The following is a 13,415-nucleotide window of genomic DNA, read 5'->3' as shown; positions in this document are numbered from 1 at the left end:
GCAGGGCTCTCATGGACCATGGATTGCAGGAGGGACGAGGTAAGCACAGGATCTGAATCGGAGCACTGAGGGGGTTAAGTCCCCCAACCCTCTGAGCCAGCTGCATGGTTCAGGTGGGGACTTGCACTGCTCCCCCCACCATCTTGATTTGCCCCCTGGGCAGCTCTCGCCTTGCAGCTCCTTCTCAGGGCCTATTTTCAGTGCCCTATCAGTCCTTCAGAAACAAACCCAGCACCTCATTTGAAATCATGAAGTCCTCTAGCCCTCTGCGTCTAATTTGCTGGGAGCTGCATTCTGGTGCTGGCTTCTTTTGGCCATCTTGGCGCCACACCCCCTCTGCCGCCTCCCCCCCCCCCCCCCCCCCCCCCCGCCCCCCCCCCCCCCCGCGACTGGCTCCCAGTTTCATAAAGAAGGAATTGACAAGGAAACAGGTAACAATTTTTCTTGTTAACAATGTGACAGCTTATTTAATCTCATCTAAGACATGAAAGATTTTCAGAATAACCATATTTCATGTATACCATTAAAGAAAAATTACAACTGAAATGGAAATTAAGATGACCTAAATGTCAATGACTGTTAAAATGTATTTTAAGAATTTTCATTTTAGCGTCATAAAATATGGTAAATAAAGTGCATTCTCCAACCAGCAAATATAGAGCTCAGTATTTAATGATAAATATTTATGAAATTCTGTAGAATATACTTCTAATAAATGTCAGACAGATCTACAGTAAATGGTACATATACACCATGGAATACTACACAGCCATAAAAAACAATGAGCTCATGTCCTTTGTAGGGACTTGGATGAATCTGGAAACCATCATTCTCAGCAAACTAACAGCAAGAACAGAAAGCCAAACACCACATGTTTTCACTCATAGGTAGGTGTTGAACAACCAGAACACATGGACTCAGGGAGAGGAGCATCACACACTGGGGGCAGTTGGGATGGGTAGGGGAGAGACAGCGGGGATGAGGAGGGAGGGGAAGGTGGGGAGAGATAACATGGGGAGAAATGCCAGATATAGTATGCACCTAAACTAAAATTAATAAATTTAAAAAAAAACATTCAAATATACATAAAAATATAACTTATAAAGGACCTATTCTAATTTAATGAGTCTAATAACAAGAGAATTTTGTAAGGTATTTTTCTGCCCTCCTCAACTTCAAGTGAAATCCTTCATTGAAACAGTGGCTTACACAAACTCTTAGGAGAATCTACCATGATTTCTAAAAATGAGTATTGCCAGAAAATTAAGCAGATCTTTGAAGATGTGTTCCTAGAGATTAAAGCTTACAAAAGAGAGTATGTGTTTGTAAGTAGCAGTATGACAAGGTCTGCTCAACTTCCTTCAAGATGTCTTGAAGAAATAATAGTAAACATACAAACAGGAGCTGGTACTACTCCTTTTGAAACTCTTTCAAACAATAGAGAAAGAGGGAATCCTTCCAAATAATTCTATGAAACCAGCATCATCCTGATACCAAAATCTGGCAGAGACTCAACAAAAAAGAAAACTTCAGGCCAATATCCATGATGAACATAGATGCAAAAATCTTCAATAAAATACTGGCAAACCGATTGCAACAGCACATCAAGAAGCTTATCCATCATGATCAAGTAAGCTTCATCCCGAGGATGCAAGGCTGGTTCAACATACACAAGTCTATAAACGTAATTCACCACATAAACAGAACCAAAGACAGAAGCCACGATTATCTCAATAGATGCAAAGAAGGCCTTTGACAAAATTCAACAGTCCTTTATGCTAAAAGCTCTCAAGAAACTAGGTATACATGGAACGTAACTCAGAATAATAAAAGCCATTTACAACAACCCACAGGCAATATCATACTGAATGGGCAAAAACTGGAAGCATTCCCTTTGAAATCTGGCACTAGTCAAAGATGCCCTCTCTCAAGACTCCTATTCAATATAGTATTGGAAGTTCTAGCCAGAGCAATTAGGCAAGAAAAAGAAATAAAGGTATTCAATTATGAAAGAAGGAATTCAAATTGTCACTTTTTGCAGACTGCATGACTGTATATTTAGAAGACCCCAATGTCTCAGCCCAAAACCACCTTAAGCTGATAAGCAACTTCGGCAAAGTCTCAGGATACAAAATCATTATGCAGAAATCACAAGCATTCCTATACACCAATAACAGACTAAAAGAGAGCCAAGGGAACTGCCATTCACAATTGCTACAAAGAGAATAAAATACCTAGAAATACAACTAACAAAGGATGTAAAGGACCTCTTCAAGGAGAACTACAAACCACTGCTCAAGGAAATAAGAGAGGACACAAACAGATGGACAGACATTCCATGCCCATGGTTAGGAAGAATAAATATCGTGAAAATGGCCATACTGCCCAAAGTAATTTACAGATTCAATGCTATCCCCATTAAGCTACCTATGACCCTCTTTACAGAACTGGAAAAAAACACCTTAAACTTCATATGGAACCAAAAGGGAGCCTGCATAGCCAAGACAATTCTAAGCAAAAGGAACAAAGATGGAGGCATCACGCTACCTGACTTCAAACTATACTACAAGGCTGCAATCATCAAAACAGCATGGTACTAGTGCCAAAACAGAGATATGGACCAATGCAACAGAACAGAGGCCTCGGAGGCAACGCCACACATCTACAACCATCTGACCTTTGACAACCTTGACAAAAACAGACATTGGGGAAAGGATTCCCTGTTTAATAAATGGTGTTGGGAAAACTGGCTAGCCATGAACAGAAAGCAGAAACTGGGCCCCTTCCTTACCCCTTAAACTAAAATTAACTCCAGATGGATTAAACACTTAAACATAAGACCTAACACCATAAAAACCCTAGAAGAAAACCTAGGCAAAATCATTCTGGACATAGGCATAGGCAAGGACTTCATGAGTGAAACACCAAAAGCATTGGCAACAAAAGCCAAGATAGACAAATGGGATCTAATTAAAATTCAGAGTTTCTGTACAGCAAAAGAAATCATTATTAGAGTAAATCGGCAACCAACAGAATGAGAACAAAAGTTTTGCAATCTACCCAACGGACAAAGGGCTAATATCCAGAATCTACAGAGAACTAAGACAAATTTACAAGAAAAAACAATCTCATTCAAAAGTGGGTGATGGATATGAACAGACACTTTTCAAAAAAAAGACATATATGAGGCCAAAAAACAGATGAAAAACTGCTCATCATCACTGGTCATTAGAGAAATGCAAATCAAAACCACACTGACATACCATCTCATGCCAGTTAGAATGGCAATCATTAAAAAATCTGGAGACAGCAGATGCTGGAGAGGATGTAGAGAAAAAGGAACACTTTTACACTGTTGGTGGGAGTGTTAATTAGTTCAACCATTGTGGAAGACAGTGTGGCAATTCCTCAAGGATCTAGAAATAGAAATTCCGTTTGACCCAGCAATCCTATTACTGGGAATATATCCAATGGATTATAAATTGTTCTGTTATAAAGACACATGCACACATATGCTCATTGTGACACTGTTTACAATAGCAAAGAGCTGGAACCAACCCAAATGCCCATCAATGATAGACGGGACTAGGAAAATGTGGCATATATACACCATGGATACTATACAGCCATAAAAACGATGAGTTTGTATCCTTTGTTGGGACATGGATGAATCTGGAAACCATCATTCTCAGCAAACCTCACAAGAAAACCAAACACCGCATGTTCTCACTCATAGGCAGGTGTTCAACAATGAGAACACATGGACACATGGAGGGGAGCATCACACACTGGAGTCTGTTGGGGAGTCTAGGGGAGGGACAGCAGCAGGTAGGGAGGTTGGGGAGGGATAACATGGGGAGGGATAACATGGGGAGAAATGCCAGATATAGGTGATGGGGGGATGGAGGCAGCAAGCCACACTGCCGTGTATGTGCCTATGCAACAGTCCTGCATGATCTGCACATGTACCCCAGAACCTAAAGTGCAATAAAATATATGTATATTAAAAAAAAGAAATAATAATAAACAATTAGCTTCTCTCAACAAATGGCATGGTAGCAACTGGATATACACATGCAAAAAATTGAGCCTAGACACAGACCTTCCACCTTTCACAAAAATTAACTCAAATTAATTGTAGACTTAAATGTAAAATGCAAAACTATGAAACACCTAGAAGATAACATAGGAGAAAATCTAAATGATCTTGGGATTGGTAATGACTTTTTAGATAACACACCAAAGACACATCCATGAAAAAAAGAATAAATCAACTTTATCAAAACAAAAGTAGTCTGTTCTGCAAAGGACCTTGTTAAGATAATGAAAAGCCACAGGCAAAACGTATACAAAATGCAAAAACTATTTTAAAAGAGAATGAAAAAAGCCACAGACAGAACAAAAATGTTTCCAAAATGCATATCTGATAAAGGATGTTATCAAAAATATACATACAAAGAACTCTTACAACTCAACAATAAGAAAACCAACAACCCAATTTAAAAATGAAGTCAACCTAAGTGTCCACCAATGGAAGATTGAATAAAAAATGTATACCATGGAAAACTATTCAGTCATAAGGAAGAATAAAATTGTCTTTCGCATCAACATGGACAGAACTAAGGCCATTACCCTAAGTGAAATTACTCAGAAACAGAAAGTCAAATATCAGATGTTTTCACTTGAAAGTAGAAGCTAATCAATGGGTAAACATGGACATACAGAGTGTAAAAATAAACATTGGAGGCTCAAGAAGAGGCGAGGCTCAGAGAGGGAAGATGGTTGAAAAATTCCCTATTCGGTACAATTTTAACTATTTGAATGATGGGCACACTAAAAGCTTAAGCTTCACTACTATGCAATATATTCATCTAATAAAACTGCACTTGTAACCTCTAAATCTATAAAACATTAAACATTAAAAATAATAAAATGGTAAAAAGAAAAATGAACCAAAGCCTTTAATAGACACCTCACCAAAGAAGAAATATAGATACCAAATAAGAACACGAAAATATTCTACATTATATTTAATCAGTGAAACACAAATGAAAACAACAGTGAGTTACTCACTACACACTTATTGGAATGGCCAAATTCCAGAATCCTGAAACACCAAATGATGGTAAGGTTGTAGAGCAACAAGAAATTTCACTCATTGCTATTTCGAATTGGAAAAAAAAAAAAAAAAAAACAGCCCGTCACTTCAAAGGACAATTTACTTTTTTTTTTTTAAACTAAATATACTCTTAAAATAATTTAAAAAGTTGAAAACTCAATGTTCACATACAAACCTGCATGTGAATGCATGTGAATGTTTACAGCAGCTTTTTCATAATTACCAGGATTTGGAAGCGATTAAGATACCCTTTAGTAACTGAATGGATCAATAAACTGAATGGATCCTTCAGTAACTGCATGGATCATTTATTTTCAATACTCAATAATAGCCCATTGTCTGGATGTGCCAGACATCATATTCCATTCTCTGAATATGCCAGACAATGGAATATTATTGAGTGCTGAAAATAAATGATGTCTGGCACATCCAGACAATGGAATATGATGTTTGGCACAACCAGACAATGGAATATTATTTAGTGCTGAAAATAAATGAGCTATCAAGCCATGAAAATATGGGAGGAACCTTAAGTGCATATTACTAAGTAAAAGAAGCCAATCTGAAATAGCCATATAGTGTATGATTCCAGTTATATGACGTTCTGGAAATGTCAAAATTATGGAGACAGAAAGAACATCATTTGTCAGGGGTTGAAAGAGAGGAAGGGATAAATAGGTGGCACACAGAATATTTACAGGGCATTGAAGCTACTCTGGATAATACTACAATAATGGATACATGCCATTATACATTTGTTCAAATCCATAAAATGTATAACATCGAAAAACCCCTAATATTAACTGGGGTCTTTGGGTGATAAAGATGTGTCAATGCAAGTTCATCGATTGTATTAACACACACCTCTGGTAATATTGATAATGAAGGAAACTGTACATGCATAAGGGCAAGGGATACATGGGGAATCACTGTACTTTCTCGATTTTTCTATAAACTTAAAACTGCTCTAAAAAATAAAGTCTATTTAAAAATACAAATAAATCACTACTAGAGTAACACATTTTGTCTTGTATTCTATAATCAACCATGAAAATCTCCAGAACACGATAAAAAAGCTGTGTTCTAAGAGGATTTAATAAAGAAAGGCACCAGAGAACAATGTGTACATAGTATCACAAACAAAATCTTGATTGAATTTCACACAGCATAGAGTATTTACTTATCCTAAGTAATTCAAAATAAATATTTGACAAGTATTTCTACACTAATCAGTTATTGAACTTCTAGTTATAGTTCATGCAACCATTGTTTCTAAGCCTTTGAAAGTGTTAGCCAAAGAAGGAACAAATGAGAAAGATGAATTCCAACCATATTTAAGTGGATGCCCAAAGCTAATTATGGTAAAACACGTTATAAAGAATTCCCTGAGCTTTACAAATATCAAGGACTTGGTCCCCTAATACTCATCTATGTAGTTCATTCATATTCCCTATTTTATATAATCTGCTGTTTGAATCTCCTCAAATTTACTTATCCCATTTTCCTGAATGAAATTTGGTTTGTTTTTATGGGATCAATGTTTGTTTGTTTGTTTCTCATATTGTGAATAAGATATGCTGTACATTCATGTATAGGCCACCTGCAAACCAGCAAGAGTTTCTCAAGTGAACATACACACACACACACACACACACACAAACACAAATAAATGGATGAGTTATGTGTTATAATGTGTCCCCCTTTGAGTTAATGCTTTTTAAAGGTGAATTATTTATACATACACCAGAAGTATAAAAGTGTATTCAGTGCTCCATATTTTTGCCAACATTTAGTATAGCCACGATTTTTGACTTGTGTGTGCATGCGTGGCTTATTAACCAATCTAGGGGTACAAAATGCTACTTATTATGGGATTAATTTTCATTTTTTTGATCAGTAATGTTATGCATTTTTTAGTTTATTCACATTATTTTTTATCTTTTGTAAAATATTTCCTAATGTATTATGCTTACATCAAGGTTGAATTATTGATTATATATGGATTTGGGGGCATAGTTTCTTTCTCTCAGCATAATTTTTTTGAGATTCATAAATTCCATGGGTAGTGGTAGTTCATTCTTTTTTATTATTGAGTAGCATTTGGCTGTATACACACAAACACTCTGTTTATCAACTTTTCTATGAGTTTTTTTTTACTATTTTGTATAAAGAGGCTATAAATAGTTGTTTATAAATAGTCATTGCCTGAACATAAGCTTTTTGTGTGTTTAATTTCCCTTGGATAAATAGCTAAAAGTGAAGTTGTGCTGGCAAGATGGCCGAATACAAACAGCTCTGGTGTGCAGCTCCCAGTGAGATCAACACAAAAGGCAGGTGATCTCTGCATTTCCAACTGAGGAACCTGGTTCATCTCATTGGGATTGATTGAACAGTGGGTGCAGCGCAAGGATGGTGAGTCGAAACAGGGTGGGGCGTTGCCTCACCCAGGAAGCACAAGGGGCTGGGAACTCCCTCTCCTAGCCAAGGGAAGCCATTAGCGTATGTACTCTGGACTCCGGTCCAGATACTGTGCTTTTCCCATGGTTGTCACAACCCACAGACCAGGAGATTTCCACTAGTGCCTATAACACCAGGGCCCTGAGTTTCCAGCACAAAACTGGGTGGTTATTTGGGAAGACACTGAGCTAGCCGCATCAGTTTTTTTTTTTTTCTTCCATATCCCAGTGCCACCTGGAATGCCAGCAATATAGAACTGTTCACTCCCCTGGAAAGGGGGCTGAAGCCAGGAAACCAAGGGATCTGGCTCAGTGGGTCCCACCCCTACAAGGACCAGAAAGCTAAGATCCACTGGTTTGAAATTCTCACAGCCTGCACAGCAGACTGAGCTCCATCTAGGACTTTCGAGCTCAGTGGAGGGAGGGGCATCCACCATTGCTGAAGCTCCAGCAGGTTGTTTTAACATTACAGTGCAAACAAAGCCTCCAGGAAGTTCGAACTGGACAGAGACCATGGCAGCTCAGCAAAGCATCTGCAGGCTGTGTCCTTAAATTCCCTCTCCACTGGGCAGGGCATCTCAAAAAAAGGCAGCAGCCTGTCAGGGACTTACAAATAAAGCCTCCACCTTCCTGGGACAGAGCACTAGGGAAAAGAGGCAGTTGTGGGTACAGCTTCAGCAGACTTAAACGTCTCTGCCTCGCAGCTCTGAAAAGAGCAGAGGATCTCCCAGCACAGCCTTTGACCTCTGATAAAAGTCAGACTCATTCCTCAAGTGCCTCCCAGACACAAAAAACTCTTCAAAAAGTCAATGAATACAGGAGCTGTTTTTTTGAAAAGATCAACAAAATAGATAGAACAGTAGTCAGACTAATAAAGAAGAAAAGAGATAAGAATCAAATAGATGCAATAGAAAATGATAAAGGGAATATCACCACTGACCCCAGAGAAATACAAACTATCATCAGAGAATACTATAAACACTGCTATGCAAATAAACCAGTAAATCTAGAAGAAATGGATAAATTCCTAGACACTTACACACACAAAACTAAACCAGGAAGAAGGTGAATCCCTGAAGAGACCAATAACAAATTCTGAAATTGAGGCAGCAATTAACAGCCTACCAACCAAAAAATTTTAAGGACCAGACAGTTTCACAGCCGAATTATACCAGAGGTACAAAGAGGAGCTGGTACCATTCCTTCTGAAAGGATTCCAAAAAATACAAAAAGAGGGAATCCTCTCTAACTCATTTTATGAGGCCAACATCATCCTGATAACAAAACTTGGTAGAGACATAACTAAAAAAGAAAATTTCAGGCCAATATCCCTGAAAAACACCAATGCGAAAATCTTCAATAAAATACTGGCAAACCAAATCCAACAGCACATTAAAAAGCTTATCCATCACAATCAAGTCAGCTTCATCCCTGGGATGCAAGGTGGGTTTAACATACACAAATCAATAAACGTAATCCATCACATAAACAGAACCAAAGACAAAAAAAAGCTGAAGGCATCATGTTACCTGACTTCAAACTATATTACAAAGGCTACAGAAAGAAACCAAAACAACATGGTACCAAAACAGAGATATAGACCAATGGAACTGAACAGAGGCCTCAGAAATAATGTCACACATCTATAACCATCTGATCTTTGACAAACCTAACAAAAACAAGCAAGGGGGAAAGGATTCTGTATTTAATAAACGGTGTTGGGAAAACTGGCTAGCCATATGCAAAAAGCTGAAACTGGATCCCTTCCTTATACCTTATACAAAAATTAACTCCAGATGGATTAAAGATTTAAACATAAGACCTAACACCATAAAAGCCCTAGAAGAAAACCTAGGCAATACCATTCACGACACAGGCATAGGCAAGGACTACATGACTGAAACAACAAAAGCAGTGGATCAAAAGCCAAAATAGACAAATGGGATTTAATTAAATTTAAGATATTCTGCACAGCAAAAGAAACTATCATTAGAATGAACAGGTAACCTAGAGAATGAGAGAAATTTTTTGCAATCTACTCATCTGACAAAGGGCTAATATCCAGAATCTATAGAGAGCTTAAACAAATCTACAAAAAAAAAAAATCAAAAATCAAAAAGTGGGCAAAGGATAGAACAGACACTTTTCAAGAGAAGCCATTTATGCAGCCAAAAAAAGGAAAAAAGCTCATCATCACTGGTCATCACAGAAATGTAAATCAAAACCACAATGAGATACCATCCCACGCCAGTTAGAATGATGATCATTGAAAAGTCAGGGGACAACAGATGCTGGAGAGGATGTGGAAAAATAGGAATGCTTTTATACTGTTGGTGGGAGTGTAAATTAGTTCAAGCATTGTGGAAGACAGTGTGGCAATTCCTCAAGGATCTAGAACCATAAATACCATTACTGGGTAATACCCAAAGGATTATATATCATTCCATTATAAAGACACGTGCACACGAATGTTCCCTGCAGCACTATTTACAATAGACTTGGAACTAACCCAAATGCCCATCAATGATAGACTGGATAAAGAAAATGTGGCACATACACACAGTGGAATACTATGCAGCCATAAAAAAGATGAGTTCATGTCCTTTGCAGAAACATGGAAGAAGCTGGAAACCATCATTCTCAGCAAACTAAGACAAGAACAGAAAACTAAACACTGCATGTTCTCACTCATAAGTGGAAGTTGAACAGTGAGAACACATGGACACAGGGAGGGGAACATCACACACTGGGGCCTATCAGAGGGTGGGAGGCTAGGAGTGGAATAGCATTAGGAGAAATACCTGATGTAGATGACGGGGTGATGGATGCAGGAAACCACATGGCACATGTATAACTATGTAACAAAACTGCACATTCTGCACATGCACCCCAGAACTTAAAGTATAATAATTTTAAAAAATGTCAGTAGACCATATACATTGTGGGTCCATTTATAGATTCTCTTCTGTTTCATTGACTTATGCAAATTTCCCTATAGTCAGTCCTGGAATCAAATAGTTCAAGTATTCAAGTTTTGTTACTCTTTGGCAAAACCGTTTTGGTTTTTTTATTTCCTCTTCTTGTCAATATAACATGTTTAATTATAGTGATAATTTTATGCTAAAGTCTATTTGCATTTGATTTGAATTTCACTGAAACTGTATATCAAATTGATGAGAACAGACACCTTAGCATTATTAAATCTTCTGATTCTTAAACATGGTATAACTCCATTAATATACATATTATTTAATCTCTCTCAGGAGTGCAATTATAATGTTCATTATTGCTTTTAAACTTACAATTCCAATAGTTCATTGAAAAAAATATAGAAATACAATTGATTTTCTGTGTATGAATCATGTATTCTGTGATCTTGCTAAACTCATAAATTACGTTTAGTGGTATTTTTTTGTAGATTGCTTTGGATTTCCATATACTCAATTATGACATCTGACAAATAATGAAAATATTCTTATTTAAATACCTGTATGTTTTATAATTACCATTATTTATTTTCCTTTCCTTAACTCACTGGTTAGGAATTCTAGTAGACATGGTATAGTGGCCATTATTAGTGTGTTCTTGATATTAGAAATAAAATATTTTTTTCATTATGAAATGTGATGTTAGTATAGATTTGCTGTGTATGTCCTTTCTTAGATTGAGAAAATATGTATTTAAATTTTTCAAATGATTTTTAAGCATTCATTAATTGAGTTGGTAGTATGATGTTTTCCTCATATTCTGTCAATATAATGAAATATATAAAATGGTTTTCAAAAGTTGCAACAGTATATTTATATTGCTTGAAATTTGTTTCACAGTAGGATATATTGACTATCTTGGTGAATATTGCATGGACTTGAGTTGAATATACATATTTCAGTAAGTGTGTAGTACATTCTGTTAGCTCAGGTTGATTGATAGTATCTTACATATTCTTATTGTTGTTCTGTGTGTGTTTTCTATCATTTGATCATCCAATAGTTGATATCTACAACCATAATTGTGGATTTGTCTTTTACAACCATCAGTTTGATGTGTGCTTTTTGTATATATCAAAGCTCTGTCTGGTTAAGGTAAGGGATCGCAGAGGCCAAGATTCTTATGCAGATGAAATCTCCAGGTAGTAGGTTTCAGAGAAAACAGATAGTAAATGTCTCTCATCAGACCTAAAAAGGTATCACACTCATAATTAAATTTCTCCTGGATTAAGAAAAGACCAGGAAAGAGAAGAAGACTCTCTATTGAATGTAGATTGTTCCCTACAAGAGACAGCTTTGTAGGGCCTTTTCAAAACATGTCAAAGAAATACATTTTGAGGTAAAATATTTTGATTTCTTTCAGGGCCTGTTATGTGTCATGCAAAGCTATACTAGCGACAGGTTGAAATTTGGTATTTTATTGCTACATACATTCTGTTTTGGCATTTTTAAGACCTCTGTTTTAATGTCAGTGCTGGTCAGTTGTGCTTGAATTCCAAAGGGAGGATAGTATAATGAGGCATGTTGGACCTCTCCTTCTTTCCCATCATAGCTTAGTTTTTCAGGTGTACTTTGGAATCCCCTTGGCTAAAAGGTGGGGACATTCAATTAGTTGGGAGTGTTTGAAATTTTATTTTTGATTTACACTATTTATTATTAATGTAATTAATTAAATAGGTTAGTATCTATGATCTTAAAATATGTATAAAAATTGTCTCATCTTTCCTTTGGTGGGTCTATTTTCTATTTTTTTCTTGATTTATTTTGAGTTTATGAGACATATTTCCAATTACATTTTATGTTCTCTGCTGGCTTATTATTTATGCCTTTTAATTTCCTAGTGATTATTCCTGAGGTTATAATAGTATTTTAACTTACCACAGTCTATCAAGTAATTTATTATTTTACATATATTTTATTAAAAGTACAAAAGTACAATTTCATCTCTTTCATCCTAGTTGCAATTTTGACAATAGTATTTAGTTTCACAGATGTCACAAACCTCACAAGATGTTATTATTTTTGCTTAAAACAGTTATCAGTTTAAAAAGTTTTAAGTACTTTATCTACATATTTTTCATTTCTCATGTCCTTTACTTTTTTGTGCAAACCAAAATTTTCATCTAGCATAAAATTTTTTGTCTGAAATTTCCCTAAATTTGTTGGTTTGTGACATTAGAAACAGTTCTCTCAGTCTTTGAAAAACTATATATTTTCTCTTCATTTGTGAAATATATTTTATACTTGACTGACAATTATATTCTTTCAACATTTTAAAAATATCTTGTCTCTTAGAACATGTAGTTTATATGATCAGAAGTATATGGTAGTCTCCTATTAGTTCCTTTATTGTAAAAGACGGCAAACTTTCTCTCAAAAACCTAAATTATAAATATTTTAGAAAATAAATGTTTTAGGCTTTGTCTCAGATAAAAAGTTTATGAGACAAAATATCTCTGTCTCATATTCTTTTTGTTTTTTATTGTTGTTCCTAAACTTGGAAAAAATGAGAAACTTATTCATAGCTTGAGAACTGTATAAAAACAGGCCATCAACTAAATTTGACCCATGGGCTATAGTTTGCTGACCTTTTCGGTATAGTAATTACATGTCTTTACAATTTTTATTATCGTAATATTTTTCTAATGGGCATTGTTTTTTTAGAAATTTATATGTGTTTCTGTCTTTGTTGTTCCCTAGTTGACATATACAGGACATATGTAATTCCCAAGATTAGTCATAACATGCTTAGTTGTTAATATTTTAATAGCCTTATTAATGGATAATTTTCATAACATAAAGTTCATGTATTTTAGGTGTACAATTTAATGACTTTTAGTAGATTTTCAGTGT

The sequence above is a fragment of the Sapajus apella genome, unplaced genomic scaffold, assembly GCF_009761245.1.
Source record: "Sapajus apella isolate SASKATOON/1434 unplaced genomic scaffold, GSC_monkey_1.0 scaffold72, whole genome shotgun sequence".
Lineage (NCBI taxonomy): Eukaryota > Metazoa > Chordata > Mammalia > Primates > Cebidae > Sapajus > Sapajus apella.
The sequence above is the reverse complement of the archived record's forward strand: the minus strand, read 5'-3'. Positions refer to the sequence as shown.